General features: G+C 35.5%; 1 long non-coding RNA gene across 1 annotated transcript in view; it reads left to right on the top strand.

The window, feature by feature from the left end:
* The window catches only part of LOC309635320, a 29,960-nt gene extending 24,961 nt beyond the window's left edge, over window positions 1-4,999 (top strand). The window contains exons 2-3 of the long non-coding RNA XR_014248762.1: window positions 255-343; window positions 3,095-4,999. This is a non-coding gene — a long non-coding RNA (uncharacterized lncRNA). The remainder of the gene's footprint in view (window positions 1-254; window positions 344-3,094) is intronic.
* The last annotated feature ends 12,235 nt before the right edge of the window (window positions 5,000-17,234 follow it).

The following is a 17,234-nucleotide window of genomic DNA, read 5'->3' on the forward strand; positions in this document are numbered from 1 at the left end:
TCATAAACAAAGTATATGTATATGGCAGCCCTGTTTTGACATGAGAACCTGTAGAGGTCCATCCTGACGTCACTAAGAGCAGCATCCGATGAGGAGGTGCCATTCGCAGTTAACTCTGCACAGCCAGCTCCTCACCTGTGAGGATGTGGGTAATTCCTGATAAGTGTCCAATTGTCATCTTGAAATAGGGGACATTTGGAGCAGTACAGGCTCCTATAGTAAATGATTAACGCGTATTTCCCTGCTCTTGACAGATTCCAAAAGAAGAGCAGATTGCTACCCATAAAACTAAGCAGCATCAACGTGAAATTACTGGAAGAATCCGAAAGTCTTTGCAAAAATGGTATGCTTACTCCAATGTTTCTCAAAAACCAGCTATTTTAAAGGGACCAGGGTCAATATAAATGAAATAAATGGAGGCTAAGATAAAATATGTCAGAAAATTTGCAGAAAGGTTATTTTAAGGTGGCATGTTAAAAACAATAATGGGCCATTAGGCTGTCTTGTTAAAGGCATTAAAGTCACAGGCACAATGTATGAGTCACATGGGCAAGATTTTCCACTTTATATATAAAAACTTCAACATTGAATTTCTGGTAAAAGTAAAATGCTAGAATTTCTGTGTATATTATTATAAATATTAAGTTAAATTGTTGGCAGAGGAGTAAGCAAAGTATTAATACTCTAGAAATGTGCTATCAAAATGCTACACGTTATAATTCATATTACAATAACAGACTTTAATACAGTTTTTCTTTATAATTGTGTATCTTAAAAAAATCTTTTGGCTGATCATTTTACATGCAGGCATACTGCTTTTTACATGCAAGCATCTCCTTGTCAAAGGCATTAGTAATTAATTTATTTTTAAACCAAAATTGGGAGCACCTCCAATGAGAAAGTAAGGTACGAGACAATTTAATGATGTATAAGAAATGGTTACCTCACCTTCTAATTTAGAATTAGAGACAGATGCCTGATGTGTCAGGAGTATGCCCCAAGAGCACGGCTTCCTCTATTTTGTGCACTGCTGAATCTCCAGGACCCATATCAAAGTCTAACACATAGAAGATACTCAAAAAATATATGTTAAAAGAAAAAAATTATTAGTAAATTCTTATTGTGTTGAAAATTACTTGAATAATAAATTCTTACAGCCTTTTTCTAACTGTTATCCATGATTTTGGAGACTGTACCTTAACTTTAACTCGTTTGTCTTATTTAATTTTGCAGTAATTAACATTGAAGAAACATTGCTCCTATTAGCTCTTTTAGGGATGTTGATGATTAAAAAAAATAATAATTTTATGGGACATGGAACACTTTGTGGTGAATTTATTTGGCTAGAAAACCTGCCTTTGTTCTTCTGAATGTATTTATTTATTTGCTTTTTTGTTTGTCTGTTTACTTATTTTTTTTAGTTTAAGACTATTAGTGGCATAACATCAACAATAAAAAAGACTAGATATAGATACAGGTACAGATACAGATATCTGACTCCCATTTATGTACAATGTTTCATGATGCCTAAAGTACCCACTTCTTCCTGATGGAATCTCAGGATCTTTAAATGGTTTTGGCTTTCTTAATTAAATATCTTATATCAGATACACCATATGGGAATTTTTTTTTTATTGAAGTATAGTTTATTTACAAAGTTGCGTAAGGGCAATTTTTTTTTGTTCGTTTTTTTGCTTACAATATATATAGTGTCAGACATTGCCTATTTAATTACTTTCTGAATGCCTTGCATTGTCATATTTTTTAATCTTTAAAATTAATTGGGAAAAAAAAAACCCTTTATTTTCCATCCAGCAGTGCTCAGGAGTTTAGAAAGGAGCTGATTCGTGAGCTCTGCGCTGGGACACTGCTGAGTCCCAGCAGGCAAGCTGTACCGTGTGTACTTTGGAGCCCCATAACATAAACTCTTGTCTTGAATGGGGTGGGGGTGGGGGGTGGTTTATAGAGTAAAAGGGAAGGAACAAGAGTATGGCAGAAGACTCCAGATGCTAGCCCTTACAGATACTTTGATTAAAGGAAACTCATATAAATAAATGATGATGGTACACGGAACTAAATGTGGAAGGGAGAAAAAGATACCAGATCACAAGATATACATCTGTATTCAGAAAATCATGAGTAAGATTACTAAAAACAACTGTTGGGAATTTTGTGACTTAATCCCACTGACTGGATCACTGAACAGGACATTTTTCACTTCCAGGTTTCATGTTTTGGCTGACCTAGGAAATCTCATGGTTTTGCTTTGTGACACATGCTTTTAGGAAAATCTGTTATTTCTGCTGCTCTGCACTGCCCTGTCTCCACTGAACAGGCTTCGGTGGAATTTGGAGTTTCAGCGCAGCAAGCAAAAGCAGGGAAATAATATGTTATATAGATGGAGCACCCGTGATGACCATTCCTGTGTTGGTGGCTGGAAGGGAGAGGAGCTGCCACCCAGTGTTTTCACAGTGCCTATTTCAGGCAGCTTCTAAATGGACAACGGGGCAGGGGAGGGGGGAGAAACAAGAAAAAAAAAAAGATTCCCTTTCCTTGAGGGGGAAAAATAGTTCAAAAGTATCTGAGAAAATTTAGCTATAGTAATTCCCTATTCCAAACATACGTAAGTCACAGGCAACCTTATTCTTTGGTTTCTAGGCACATTTTTGAGTTTAGCACAATAGGGAGAAGAAAATTGGAGGTTAGTGAATCCAGTGGGGCAAGAGGTGAAGAGGACTAAATTTCAGTCAAGACAACAAGGAAAGTACAAAGAATACAGTTTCTCTTTCATGTGCTTTGATCGTCTTTCCTGTTTTACCCTTAATGAATACTTTCTCAAAACTAAAAATAAAACACTGCATTCTATTAAGTTAGGCTTTTCCTCCTAGGGAATTCTAAATGGGTAAGTGTGTGTTTCTCATCTATGAATATGACTCTATATTTTCATATGTATAGTTTATACACATAGGCCTGCATATGTGTATTTTTCTTTTGCTGGGAATCAGGCAATGGACAGGAAAAAGAGGAAAAAGTAGTCCATACTAGAGACCCCAAAGCAAATGTTAGTTTCTTTAAATTGCTTTTGTAATTCTAGTGACTGGCACTGGCCAAACTCAGTTTGCCATACCAGAAGATTTGCAGTGGTGGCATTAAATCACACACATGCCATGAAAAGCAGAGGAGAATAAGGCAGGTAAGTGTTCATAATCCCCCACCTGGTACTATAGAGAAAGCCTCCTCCCCAACACTGCATTGTAGCCTCTCAGAGTGCAAGAACACACATTACTCAGAGCTGTGTTTATCACTCCTTGATGCTAGTTACAGCCTGCTTACTTGCAGATAGGACCTTTGCCATGGTGGAAAGATGCTAATATACACGTGGTCAGCAACTGTACTCATTACAAATAAGCTCTTGCCAACTAAATGATTTAAATAATCATATTAATAAATACATGATAGTCGTACGTACAAGTCACCTTTTCTCCCCCACTGATGGCTTTGATTACTTTGACAGACTAAGATACGCTAATGATACAAATTAGGAGCAAGAAGAATTAAAAGGGTGTTTAACTCTGATGCCAGGCTGTCAATTTCCTATAATGCTACCAACTTACAGGTAGATGATTAAAATTGTTTCGTTTAGGAATTTTGAATATTTTAAAAATTGAATGGGTTTCTGGGGGAGGAAAAAAGAAAGAAAAATCTGTGCTTAGCTAATTAGACGTCCCTATTCGATTTAACAATAGAACAGGATTATTCTTTGAGCATTGAGATCATCCTGCATTACGATAAGAGCCTACATTTTGCTATTACAAAATGAATTTGCAAATTTGGCCCAGTGTGTTTGTCTAATTCTTTACATTTGATATTATTCATCCATTTTCTTAAATTACAATTAAAGAGAAGCGGTCATTTGCTCCTTAATTTGTTTCTAAAGCAGTTATTCCCAAAACATGATGCTAGATAGTGCAGGTAAGTCCCAAATACATGAAATATGGTTCCTTTCTCTGAGCAGCTAAGAATCTAGTAGAAAAATGGCACATGTACACAAATAACAACATATATTGTAGAATCTTGTGAGAGATACAATAGTAAACACAAATACTTTGATTGCACGGAGGTAATATGGAACTTGGATTTTTTCAGTCAGACAGCTTAGGAGTTTTAAGCTCTGATTTAGTAACTATATAACTATTGAGAAATTTACTGAATCTATTTGGGTTTCCATTGTATAATCTGTATGATGGGGAAAATGATAATACCAATCTCTCAGACACATGTGAATATTAATTGAGCTAATACATGTGAACTACTTAGAATAAAGACTGGTGCCTTGCAAGTGCTTTCATGGTACCCAATGCTTACCCCAAAGATCAAATGTATTTCTGTGGTTTTATCAGTTTGCTTCATTGTACTAGCCACTAGACTATAAACCATTTGAGGTCAGAGATTATGTCTCATTCATTGTTGTATCCCCACTGATTCATTAGGAGTTGAATAAATGAATAAACAAGGGGATGAATGAATGCTTGATAATCAGTTGGTTAAATAATATTTAGTTGTTTAGAGGCTCTAGCAAAATCTGCATCCTCATATCTATGGGATGGTCATCATCTTCTTTGTCTGATTTAATATTAGAAAGCATGCAATGGAGCACAGAAGAAAGCAGAACCTCATCTAGACTGTCATATAAGCTGAACCAGTTCTGGGTGCCAACGTAGTGACATACCACTCTCCTATTCTAATATTTATATTAGAATAAAAGTCAAGAAAATAAAAACACTGAAAAAAAGAAATCAGTAATAAAAATCTCCAATTTCTAAAAATAATTAGAGGGAATTCCCTAGCGGTCCACTGGTTAGGACACTGCACTTTCACTGCCAAGGGCGTGGGTTTGATTCCTTGTCAGGGAACTAAGATCCTGCAAGCCAGCGGTGGGACCAAAAAATTAAAAAAAAAAAAGCAATATATATGAAAACTTAAAAAGAAATAAAAACAATCAGAGGATGCCTAAGTAACTGAGGACTCTTCAGTGGGTGTAGCTGAATGAAGATGGACCAATGGAAAGAATCCCATGCAGGAAGTCAGAGCCTTCACCCTCAGTCCCCTCTGGTAGTTCCATGACCTTGGACAAGTCACTTCACCTTTCTGAGCTTCACTTCCATCACTGTAGATAGAAAGTGGAGGACTTAATGATCTTTGGTTTCTTCTAAGTATAAAATTCATTTCATTTTGTTTTCTTATTTATCTGACTTTAGAAGAATGTGTTTGCTTGTAGGATTGTTAAAGTAGGTGGGGAGGACTTGAAGTCAGAAAGAGCTGAATGTATTTGCAACCCAAATGCAATTTTTGTTTTTTCATGTGATTTTTAGAATTATTTGTAAGTCTAGTTAGGTCAGCAGTTTTTTTAAAAAACTTAGATATTTTGAACCACCATATTTCCTAGAACATATAATAGAACTAGAACTAAAATTTTGTTCTTTAACTGGACAAGTTGCAGATCTGTATTTTTTATACAAAGCATTGCACTCTGATTCAATCAATTATCAATTTTTTTAAGCTTTCAAATAATATGAAATAATGAATACTTTTATGCACTTCAGTTTATAGTTTACCAGGCACATTTATATATATAATCTCATTGTTTCACACAACTATACAGAAAGATTTATGTGTTCAGTATCTTCATTGAGCCTCCAGATCTACTCTCCACCCTTCTCCATCCATTTTTCTGCCCCAGTAGACTGATCTCTATGGACCATATTAATAACCTGGTTTTCCCTGGCAAAAGATTGGCAGAAGAAAGAAAGGAGAGTAAAGTCAGATGTCTTATTTCCCTCTTATGAGGTTCCTCTAGGTGGCTAGGGTCTGCTCTGCAGACTTTTTTTTCCTTCCAAGTTCTACATGCTTACGGATGGAGAAAATTCCCAGATTCCTACACCATTCCTTACAGTTCCCCTGTACTACACTCACTTTAATGATTACTGTGTCTTTAAATAAACCCTGATCCAGTCACACCAACTTTGAGTGTGTCATTTTCCATGTTTGGTAAACTAAGAAGCTAAATTTCAGCCTTTTCTAAAGCTACTTTTTAAGTGTCCACAGAAGGTAGGACTAGATCATTCCAACATACAACCTCTGTACCTGCTTCTGGGCTTCCTTTTTCATCAGTTAAGCTTATTTTTTTAATACTCAATATGTATATTCTGAGAAATACAGTGAACATTCTGAGAAGTACAAAGAAATCAAGAAAAAGTACCCGCTTTCATATATCTCCCAATCTAGTGCAACAGGGTACACATGCAATAGTGATATCTATGTTAGAAAAGAAGCCAAAATACCAGACTTGAGTGTAAAGACCTACCTGAATTGAAATCTGGGATCTGCCACTTACTATATGAGTGACCGTGAATAATTTACTTAATGGTCTGAAATTTAGATTGTTCTCCATTGTAAAATATAATTACTTGCTCTATGTCATATAAGGTTGATATTTAAAAAGCATTTTTAAGTACTCTGGGTGTGTATGTGTGTGTGTGTGTGTGTGTGTGTGTGTGTGTATACACCCATTAATTAATTATATTTTACCCTTTTAAGATTGGAAGGTGCTATCACTATGAGAATAGGTAGTAACAAAAACTTAGAAAAACAAGTCCAAGATCCATTAAATGACAACTAATACTGTCAGATTATATGTGACAAACAGCTATGAATGTCAGGTATGTGCAATAATATTTCAGTGTATGAGGAGTGATTAAAAACAGGTTTCTAAAGTACAGGTGTATTTAAGATCAGTCATACGGAGTAGGAATAAAATTTTATTAAATCATCAGAATCAAATGTATTTTAGAGAATTCTTAAAGTCTACCTTTCCAGAAACTGAAAAATTAGGTAATTTATTTCAGCTACCTTGGTCTACTAAGTTAGAATTCAAAATATTCTGTTTGGATATCAAAGGCATCCTTTAAGTTCTTTGTGTTGCTTCTGGCAAAGGCTTCATTAGATAGTATTTTAAATGACTTGTGATGAGGACAGTCCCTAGGGAGTAACTGATTTAGGACAAATAAGCCCAAATATTCTTCTTGGGCATGCTTATCTAATTCATACAGATTACTGATGCTATTAAGGACCATCTTACACTTAAAAACATATGTTAAAAATGGCATCCTTCAAGATATATATAAATGAGCCACTTTGACCTGATGGTGGTGATGATGATGATAAGGGTAATGACGAAGTAGAAGGAGGGTAGTAACAATAAGATACAACATTTAATATTCAGTGGGTGGGTGTTTACGCTCAGCAGATGATAGCATGATAACTGACTTATATGTGTTACCTTATTTAATTATCTCAGTAACTCACGATAATACAATGAGATATGTACTATAAGTTACCATAATTTTTTAAAGGAGGAAATAGAGGACCAGAAAATCATATTTTAAGTACATAGCTGACAAAAGTGCATGCCAAATTTCAAATCTAGAATTTTCTCTCAAGGATTGTAGTAGACATTGTAGTTATTTTATTTTTCCTATGGTAAATTCTATCCCTCCTCTCCTATATAGCAACCAATACCAGGGTTGCCCTAAACCAATTAGTAAATGTCATTTTTCTGGCCAAAGGGATGTAATCCTTTATTCAACAATGTTTAAATATTAAGTAGGCATCTACTGTAAGCCAGGCTCTATTCTAGGCACTGAAGATATGGTAGTGAATGAAGCAGAAAAGTCTCTGCCCTTAGGGTATTCACAATAATAAGTGACTGACCTGCAAACCAAAAAAATGTGAGTACAATAATAATGTAGTAGTCATAACCATGAACTTTGAAATTAGAAAATATGAATTCAAATTATCCTCCATCACTTTCTACCAATGATCTTGGAATAGTTACTTAATCTCTCTGAAATCCAGTTTCCTCATCTGCTAAATAAAGATAATAATATCTAATTCTAAATAGCATTGTTGTACAATATGAAATAATATTTATAAAGAGTTTAGCATAGGGGTTAGAATAAGTGCTTGATAAGGTAGCTATTTTTAAGTGCATCACAGATGCATGTACAAAGGTATTGAAATAGGAAGTGATTACCTGTACACACACCTCCAATTTCCCCCTCCTTGTTTATCACATTTCTTCTTTCTTCTGTTTCAAGTATCTATTAAGAATATAACTTCCTCCAGGAAGAATTTTAATACTAATTAATTCAATTTCCACAAAAATTTCTTCACCAAGCTTATTAAAACACCAGTTGACTTATGAGTCTTAAAAATACCATAAATTCAACTTGTCCTGTGTTTGGTATTTGGTGATTGTCAACCATGCTCTTTATATTGGCTCAAGAAAGAACATCTGACTCGATTAGAACAGTTCAAGTTCCTGGCAGATTCTGAGAAAAAAGCTAGGTTTGTGTCTAATTCTTGACAGTGGGTGAGTATATATAAAGTGTAAAGCCAAGCAGTCATTTTGCCCCTCTGAGAGAAGGCGGTCTGGAGATGTGGCTGACCCTGCACAAGGCACGCAGAGTGACAGCGAAAGCAAGTCAATCCTGATTTCCACCCAACTCTGGATAGTCCGGTTGTAAAAGCAAAAAGCAAAACACATTCCTTTTTTGTGTATCATTTAAGCCAGTTTTAGTTGCTTTTTTTTTTCACCTAAAACATAAAGAGCTCTAACACACACAAAGACTGCTCCATTATAATAAGGGAGAGAAATCAAAGGGCAAATGTATTTTTCATGCATTTTATTCAGTCAGGAAGCACAGTGAAAGGTTGAAGCCAATATGGACGCTCCAACCTGCACCCTTAGCCACCCTTGGGCTTAAGGCATTAACCTGTGCGAACCTGCAATAGCTCATGAAATGAGGATGCTGAATCATTGATCATGAGGCCACTGTAGGTTCTAAACACAGCTAACTAATATTTAGAGAATCAAATGCTACATAGTCTCAATCTTGAGGTCCTTTGCCTTTTGCAAATGAAAATTGCAATGGGGAAAGAACAAAATGACTTACTACCAAAAAAATAGAAACAATTTCAGAAAGTTTTTAGCCAAGTCTGATTTATTTATATTTTTAGTATTAGATTCTTTGTTCCCCCTTTCTTCAACAAAACTATATGAATGATGTTATGGAACTGACATTATCTTCCTTGTGTCTCCATAGAAGCTGTTGTGTTTGTGCACCTGTTTGTTTTTGCTGCCGTTTCTTAAACACATTGAAATGGAATTCTGGAGTGGGTTGTCTCACATAATTGTAGAAGTTCTTGTGTGAATTTTTTTCAGTTAAACATGTCAGGGAAGAAATATACAACAAATAATAAAATGGATTCAACGCTCATCAATCAAGAGCTGCCTGCCACTTCAGTGCTACTAGAAGGGTCCGCAGAGTGACAGCACAAATGCATGTTGGCAGGCCAATCAAAGCTTTAGAAATAAAACAAAATGTTTCATACGGGCCCCTCAACTCTCTAAGGCTGTGACAGCCGGGCTGCAATTTCATTTTTTACATTAGTTTTCAATTTCTTTATTAAATAATTTTCATTCTGACCCTTTGGCTGTCACATACATGCCAATACTGTTGATGGCTATAAAAAGTAGTGTATCTGTAATCTTTGGAGAATGGTGTTCTGTAGACATATTCATGATTTATTTTAAAGCTCAATGACCATATCGGCATTTTTTAATTCTTTCAGACACTAAGTTATGTAATCACAACATTAAAAAGTACTTTAAAACCAAAGAAAGAGACAAGGGGAAAAAAGGAATTTTTTCTAATCATTTCACCACTATTCTTATGTCTATAAGCTGTAGTTCTTTTTTAAAGTTCTATAAATATAAAGAGATATAACTCAGAAATGCTAAGATTAACACTGCTCTTAATTTGCTTTAGTTTTGACTTGAGAAGCCCAAATGTTCATGCCAAATTTATTTACAGTGGGGTTACTTTCTTTCATTGGCTCAGTCATAGATTGTCATTTTAATAACAAAGGCCCCAGCATGATTTGTAAAGTTTTAGATCTGCTGTTGCTCTCATTTAGGACATATGAAGCATGGCAGCGAAAGGAAGGGATCTTGTTAATGCATAAGGATGAATAGAAATTTCCATTTCGATTTTCATTTCAAGCTGGGAAAGCAGATGTATTCTAAGAGACAGCACAACTGAACTAAATTCTTCTTGCATCCAGCATTTCTCTCTTGAGGCAAATATCCTTTTCCTTTTTTCCTAAATAATTCACAAATTGCTTCTGCACAGAGGCCAAAGAGGGTCAGAACAAAATTCAATTACTTCATATCACCATATTCTCCTCTTACAAGGGAATGCTGTGGTATGAGGTTTGCTATCTTAATCATATATGAAGGTTAAATGCCAAACAGATGATTATACAATTTGAGGGTCAGCGGAGTCCACCTAATATTCTATATGTTTTATTTTTTTAAAGATATGCCCTCATTCTTATCTCTTATTTATCTATCACAGTAATTCTTCATTAAATCCTTCCCCAACTGCCCTTTTCCAGGATTTTCCTAATTATCTATGCCTACACGCAGGCCACAAACCATGCCCTGTGTCACGTTGGGTCTCATCAACATGTCACATCGTGTCCTGTCACTTTATAGAGCACAGTGTAACAGATGAGATTCCAGAGCAAGGACTGCATTATCTCTTGGCATAATAAAACATGAAAAGAAATAGATTTCTCATCTTTTTTTTCTATTTGCACTTGCACACACCATATGGATTTTTCCGTAAGATTCTCAAAGTTCATTAGAGTTAAATAATTCTAAATATACATTCTTCTAAACATTGACTGTTCTTCCTTTTTTTTTTCAGCCAGAGCAGTGATTCTAATCACAGTCTAATCTCAATGATGAGAAATAAGGGATAGGCACTAAATTCTTGAAATACTGTGTTTACCACTGTTATTTCTAGTGATGCTTAAATCAGTTCAGCAAGTTAGGTATGGTAAAATGTATTATTCCCATTTTACGATAAAAATTCAGAAGCACTGAAAGATTAAATGGTGTATTTCAAGTCATACACTGTCCAAGCAAATACTAGAAGAAGGCTTTCTGTTTCTCTAAGTGGCCAGATAACATGTTCAAAGCATATTTATTGTGCATGAATGTTGAAAATTTAGACTATAACTATGCTATATGTTAATCGGTGTCATTTTTTTTAACTGTTCATGTTGTATAAACACATGTGTTAGGCAGAATTTTCGCCCCTGTGGCCTTTGTGCCAGTGTGTTACACTTGTGAATTTGTTATGTTACATGGCTAAAGGGACTTTACAAATATAATTAAGGTAACAGGTCTGTTAACCTCAAGATAGTGAGATTATTCTGGATTATCTGATGGCCTTAGTGTAATCACATGAGCTCTTCAAAACACAAGCGGACATCAGAGAAGTTTGACAGAAGAAATGAGATTCAAAGGACAAGAACAATTTGAAACACCATTACTGGCTTAAAGACGGAGGAGGCGACATGTCGAAGAAACGGGAACCTCAGTTCTACAACCTCAAAGAACCAAATTATGCCAAAAACCTGAATGAGATTGTAAATGGATCCTTCCTCAGAGCTTTTAGCTAAGAACTAGCCTACATTTTGATTTAAGCCCTGTATACCTCAGCAGAATACCTAACTAAGCCCACCTGGATTTCTGACCCATAGAAACTCTAAGATAATAAATAGTTATTATTTTAAGACACTAAACTTACGGTAATTTGTAACTGCAGTAATAGAAAATTATACAACATGACACTTGCCTATCATAGCCATAATGTCAATGAGTTCTGTATGCAAAAATCTGAGCTTAGTTTTCTTCCATATAAAATGGGACAAATATTATCTTCTGTTGATTCTTCTGCTGACACTGATTAACTCAATGTAGTTAATAAGCCTGTAGTCCTAATTCCTCGTGGGCTAACCTGTTCTACCCTCTAGTCATTTTTACTGTAGAAGGAAACCACAGATTTGGAAAATGAATATGAGTTGACCAAGGACTTCACCCTTTTGCTTCACTTTAATCTCGTGCTGGCAATGACCCAGGAAAGAGTCTGCCCCACAAGAGAGAGCAGAACAAGGCCATCAACAAAATGACAAAATGACCTTTTGATATATTCGGCTATGTATTCTTTATTTACTATAATTCCATTATTAGTCTGTGGACAGCTCCTTCTTCAGTTAGATGTGAGGCCAATTCATCTGTTGCTGCAGGAAAGGGTTGTCACAGTAGAAATGAAAACAACGGAGAAATTACTATATAGAGCATATGCCTCCACTCTTGCATCCCATACTCATGGAAGACATCATAACTTCATCGCTGGACTTCCTGCTGAGCCAGAGCACAACTTTACTGGTCCATCTCAGCACAGCACTCTCGGAAGCTACTGCCAATTAATATAAATTTCCATATATCAGAAGAACGTGAAATTTAAAGTCAGACATATACCTTAGTGTGAATACTGGTTTTACCACTTACTGTGTGTCCACTCACTGAGGTCTCTCTGGACCTCAGTTAACTCATATATTTGATAAAGATGATAACTATTCCATTAAATTCTTACAGAGATAAAATGAGTTCATTTATGCTTCTAGAACAAGGGTCAACAACTACAACTTTGTGTCTGTTTTTATACAGCCTGAGAGCTTAGGAATGGTTTTCACTTTTTTAAATGGATGAAAGAAGTCAAAATAAGAATAATACTTTGTGGCTACTGAAAATGTGCCCATAAGAATATCTAGGAACAAGATACCCACTCACAGACAAATATGATTACTTTCTTTATCAGCGTGCTCCATTTCTTACCTCTTAAACCAGGGATCCCTAACTCAGGAACCGGGCTGCACAACAAGAGGTGAGCGGCAGGCAAAGGAGCGAAGCTTCATCTGCCGCTCCCCATCGCTCACATTACCGCCTGAACCATCCCCCGACCCCCCATCTGCGGAAAAATTGTCTTCCACAAAACCGGTCCCTGGTGCCAAAACGTTGGGGACCTCTGTCTTAATCTAGCTCCATCCACTATGACCACTTGGCAGCGCCCTGCACCCCCCATCCCCAGCTGAGTATCACAGTGCCTCATGTTGGACTCAACTTTAACCCATGTCACTTATGCTGGGTACAGCCATCGCTTCTTGGCCTTCCTCTAACACTTGGCATTGCTGTCTATACGGATGTGTAGGTATTCATGCCAGAGATCACGGCTTCCCTCAGGCACCTCTCTGTCCCTTAGTCACTGCAGCCACCTGCTACGCTAGAATCACTGTGATCCTCATAAATATTGTTACTGAGTGGAGAAGAATACCTGTCTCCTATTTTTGTGTTATATTTAACTAAAGGGAACTACTAGGGTTCCAGTAAATTAATTGAGCAGGTATGACTGTGAACTACTCACAAACCATTTCTCATTTATAAATCATGCCTTCCCTCTATACTCTTAAGATTCTAATAGTTGGAAGGGATTAGTTTGGACTGAGAAACAAATCATGCTTCAGAACAGTGCTAGGCTCTGAGTCACCACTCCTTCCCAATACAAAGGCTTTGTTTTAAGGCTAAGCTTCTCACACCTGAATCTTTCTCCCTAAGGATGGTATTCACTTTTCAGGAGGCTTCAGAATGCCTGATGTAAAATGATTTCTGGTGGGTCAGCTTCATAGTTTTTCCAGGTTTGTTTAACCATGTATGAAGCACAGTCATTGTCAGCTGAGTAAATTCTAGATGCCTACTATGTAGGATTACCTTTGATGAAGTAATACCAGTGTTTCAATAGGGAAATATATCACTAGGTCCACCAATTATGGAAACAATTTTATAAACCTCTTTTTCTTTCTGTAATACACGAAGTTCAAGATGATAGAGCATATGTTTATTAATATCTAAAATTATGATTGTACTTATTTATGTTTCTTAATTCCTAAAATCATTCATACCATGTTAAAAGTCCTCTTTCATATTTACCATGAGTAGGGATTATGATGTTATTCTGGATTTCCATGATACTGAATTTAGTGAGGAAATACTCTGTGATTGCCTTCCTAGTATCTATTTCTCTTTAATCCTTAACCAACAGAATCATGATTTTGTTCAGGATGGCAATGTACCTACCTGCCACTCCAGCTTTGCAGACAAATGTGACCACAACACTGTTTTGGCCAGTGAGTTATAAGCAGAAGGTTACCGTGGGTTTCTGGAAAATATTTTCTTTTCTGATAAAAAAGCATAGACAGAGCTGGAACCATGGTCCCTTTACCCTGCCTCCTGTCTTTTTTCTCATCATACAAACATAATGTCTAGAGTTTTAGCCACAACTTTGTGATTATGAGGTAGCAAGCATAAAAATGAAAGCCAACACACAAAATGTAGCGGAGTTGCAAGAAAGGAAAAAAGTCTGTACCCTGCAGCTCTACAGGCACTGTTCTGCAGAACCAGCATGTGCAACCACTTCCAGAATTCTTGCTATGCGAGAAAAAAACACTAGCTTCGATTTGCTTTAAGTTACTATTGCTCAGTATTCCTTATTTGCAGATTAAAAAAAAGTTTCTAACTGATATATTAGGCTTAACCACATAGAATTTCTGATATCCATGAATTTTTAACTTGTAAAAATGGTGATTTCATATAGTCAATCTACTATATTTTGTTTCATCTGTTTTAAATACAGTTCATTAAATAAGACTTTCATCTGGCAACTTGCATACTTTTTAAAGCTTATTCTATCACGCAGCTGCATATAAATATAGATTTCAGCATGTGGTAAATATTTGTTTTCAATTCATATAAAACCAGTGTTCATTTTACTGATGTCCAATGTACAAACAGTATGATACATTGGGTAAAACACTCTCCTGAAAAAAAAATACAGTCAACATGAACACTCAAATAAAAGTTTAAAATATAATGCCCAATGCTAAGATGTAAATAAAATTTTACACATTACTTACTATGTATTCCCTAGTGATCTTTTTAGAAAATATATTCTAAGTGAATTCTGTAAAAATGACAAATATTATGCAAAAAACATTCATTACCACATTAATTTTAATAGTGGAAAATTAGAACAATGTTCTGTCTAGAAACAGGATAAAGGGTGAGCAAATTCTGGGACATCCACTACAATGCTCATTATATAGTCGTTAAAGAACATATTCACAAGAAGCTTAAATTAGCAATTAAAATTCTTTATGCTCTATAATACATATACTGCTGTGCCTTTCAGGCACTTTTCCTTTCTTCTAGAAAGGATGTCTATTTTCTTCTGGGGAGTGATCCATCAGAATTCTTACTTGTGTTATTTTTTTAAATGTGGCACCAGAGAGATCATAAATCAGCTCTTTTTGCTGGAAGAAGCCACAATATGGGATATTTGGTATATTTGGTGTGCATACTTCCTGCCATCTGGGGGAATGCAATGGGCAGAGAGAAAAGTTGATATGCAGAAAGAAGTCAGTAAAAATGGCAGAAAGATTCTTGGGATGGTTTGAGTGCCTAGCACTCTTTGTGGCTAAGCAAGAACACGCCTGCTTTCAGAATTTGAAGGTTAAAATTTCCTTCAGTTGTTTGATATCTTTCCAACAATTGCTTCTTTTCCCTTAAATCAGATTAATTTGCTTCTCTGTCACTTTTATACAAATTTGTCTTGATTTAATTACATTAGAATGTTAGGTAAAAAAATATACAAAGTATAGAGTGGAAAAATATAACTTTTGTTACAATATAAGCAAATAGATACAAAGATTTTAACTGTAACAAGTATACTAAGATATTATAGTGTTAAAATTATCAAAAATAGAGATAGCAAAACATTCATCTTAGTTATCAGAGTTTTCTAAGCTGTATGCCAAGGAACACAGTATGCTTACAAATAGGCTAAAGGGATGCTGATCTTCTCAGCCTTCCTTGGAGGTGGGTGGAGCCTGGGGTGGCCAGGTGCCTAGGTTGGTTGCCACAAACTAAAGGAAGTCTTATACAGTCTACTTCAGTGAGCTGTACATTTATTATTTCTGAGTGGGTCATAATAGAGGTTTGGAGACATTGTTTTAGGTGATCACCTAGGTTCCTCTTCTAGTTGTGATGTCTACAAATTTTGAGCATAACGTTCAATTCTATCAAGATGACAGATGGACAAAATATAAAACCCTTCTGCCACAGCAGCTAGAAATCTTTGAAATAAAATAATTAATCATATAATTTGAATGCATGTCTGAGTTCTTAAATATATAAATAAAAAGTGTACAGCTTAGGAAGGAAGAAATAAAATAGTTTTTGTTTGCTGAGGATGTAATCATCTATGGCAAATACAGAAAGAACAGACAAAAACTCCTGAAACTAATAAGTAATTATAGCAAGATCACATGATACAAGGCATAAAAGATTAATACATAAAAGCCAATCATTTTCCTATATACTAGCAATAAATAAGTGGAATTTGAAATTAAAACACAAGGCCATTTATATTTTCGCTCCAAAAAAATTAAAATACTTAGATATAAATCTAACAAAATATGTACAAGATCTATATGAGGGAAACTACAAACCCCTGATGAGTGAAATCAGAGAACTAAATATACTGAGAGATATTCCACGTTCATAAACAGGAAGGCTCAGTATTGTCAAGATGTCAGTTATTCTCAATTTGACCTATAAATTCAACACAGTCCCAATCAAAATCCCAGAATACTGGCAAACTGATTCTAAAGTGTATTTGGAGACACCAAACATCCAGAATAGCCAATTCAATATTGAAAAAGAACAAAGTTAGAGGACTGACACTACCCAATTCAAGACTTACTAAAAGCTGTGGTAATCAAGACATTGTGGTATTGGTGAAAGAATAGACAATAGATCAGTGGAACAGAATACGGAGCCCAGAAATAGACCCTCATAAATATAGTGAACTAATCTTTGACAGAGTAGCAAAGGCAATACAATGGAGAAGATATAGCCTTTTCAACAAACAAATGGTACAAAAACAACTGGACATGCAAAAAATTAGACATAGACTTTACATTATTCACAAAAATTAACTCAACTATGAATCATAGTTTTGCTTTTTACCTAAATGTAAAAAGCAAAACTATAAAACTCCTAGAAGATAACACAGGAGAAAATATAGATGATCTTGCGCATGGTGATGCCTTTTTATATTCAACACCAAAGTCATGATCCATGGAAGAAATAATTGATAAGCTGGATTTATTAAAATTAAAAACTTCTGCTCTTCAAGACACTTTCA

The sequence above is a fragment of the Balaenoptera borealis genome, assembly GCF_965194805.1.
Source record: "Balaenoptera borealis genome assembly, chromosome: 9".
Taxonomy (NCBI): Eukaryota; Metazoa; Chordata; class Mammalia; order Artiodactyla; family Balaenopteridae; genus Balaenoptera; species Balaenoptera borealis.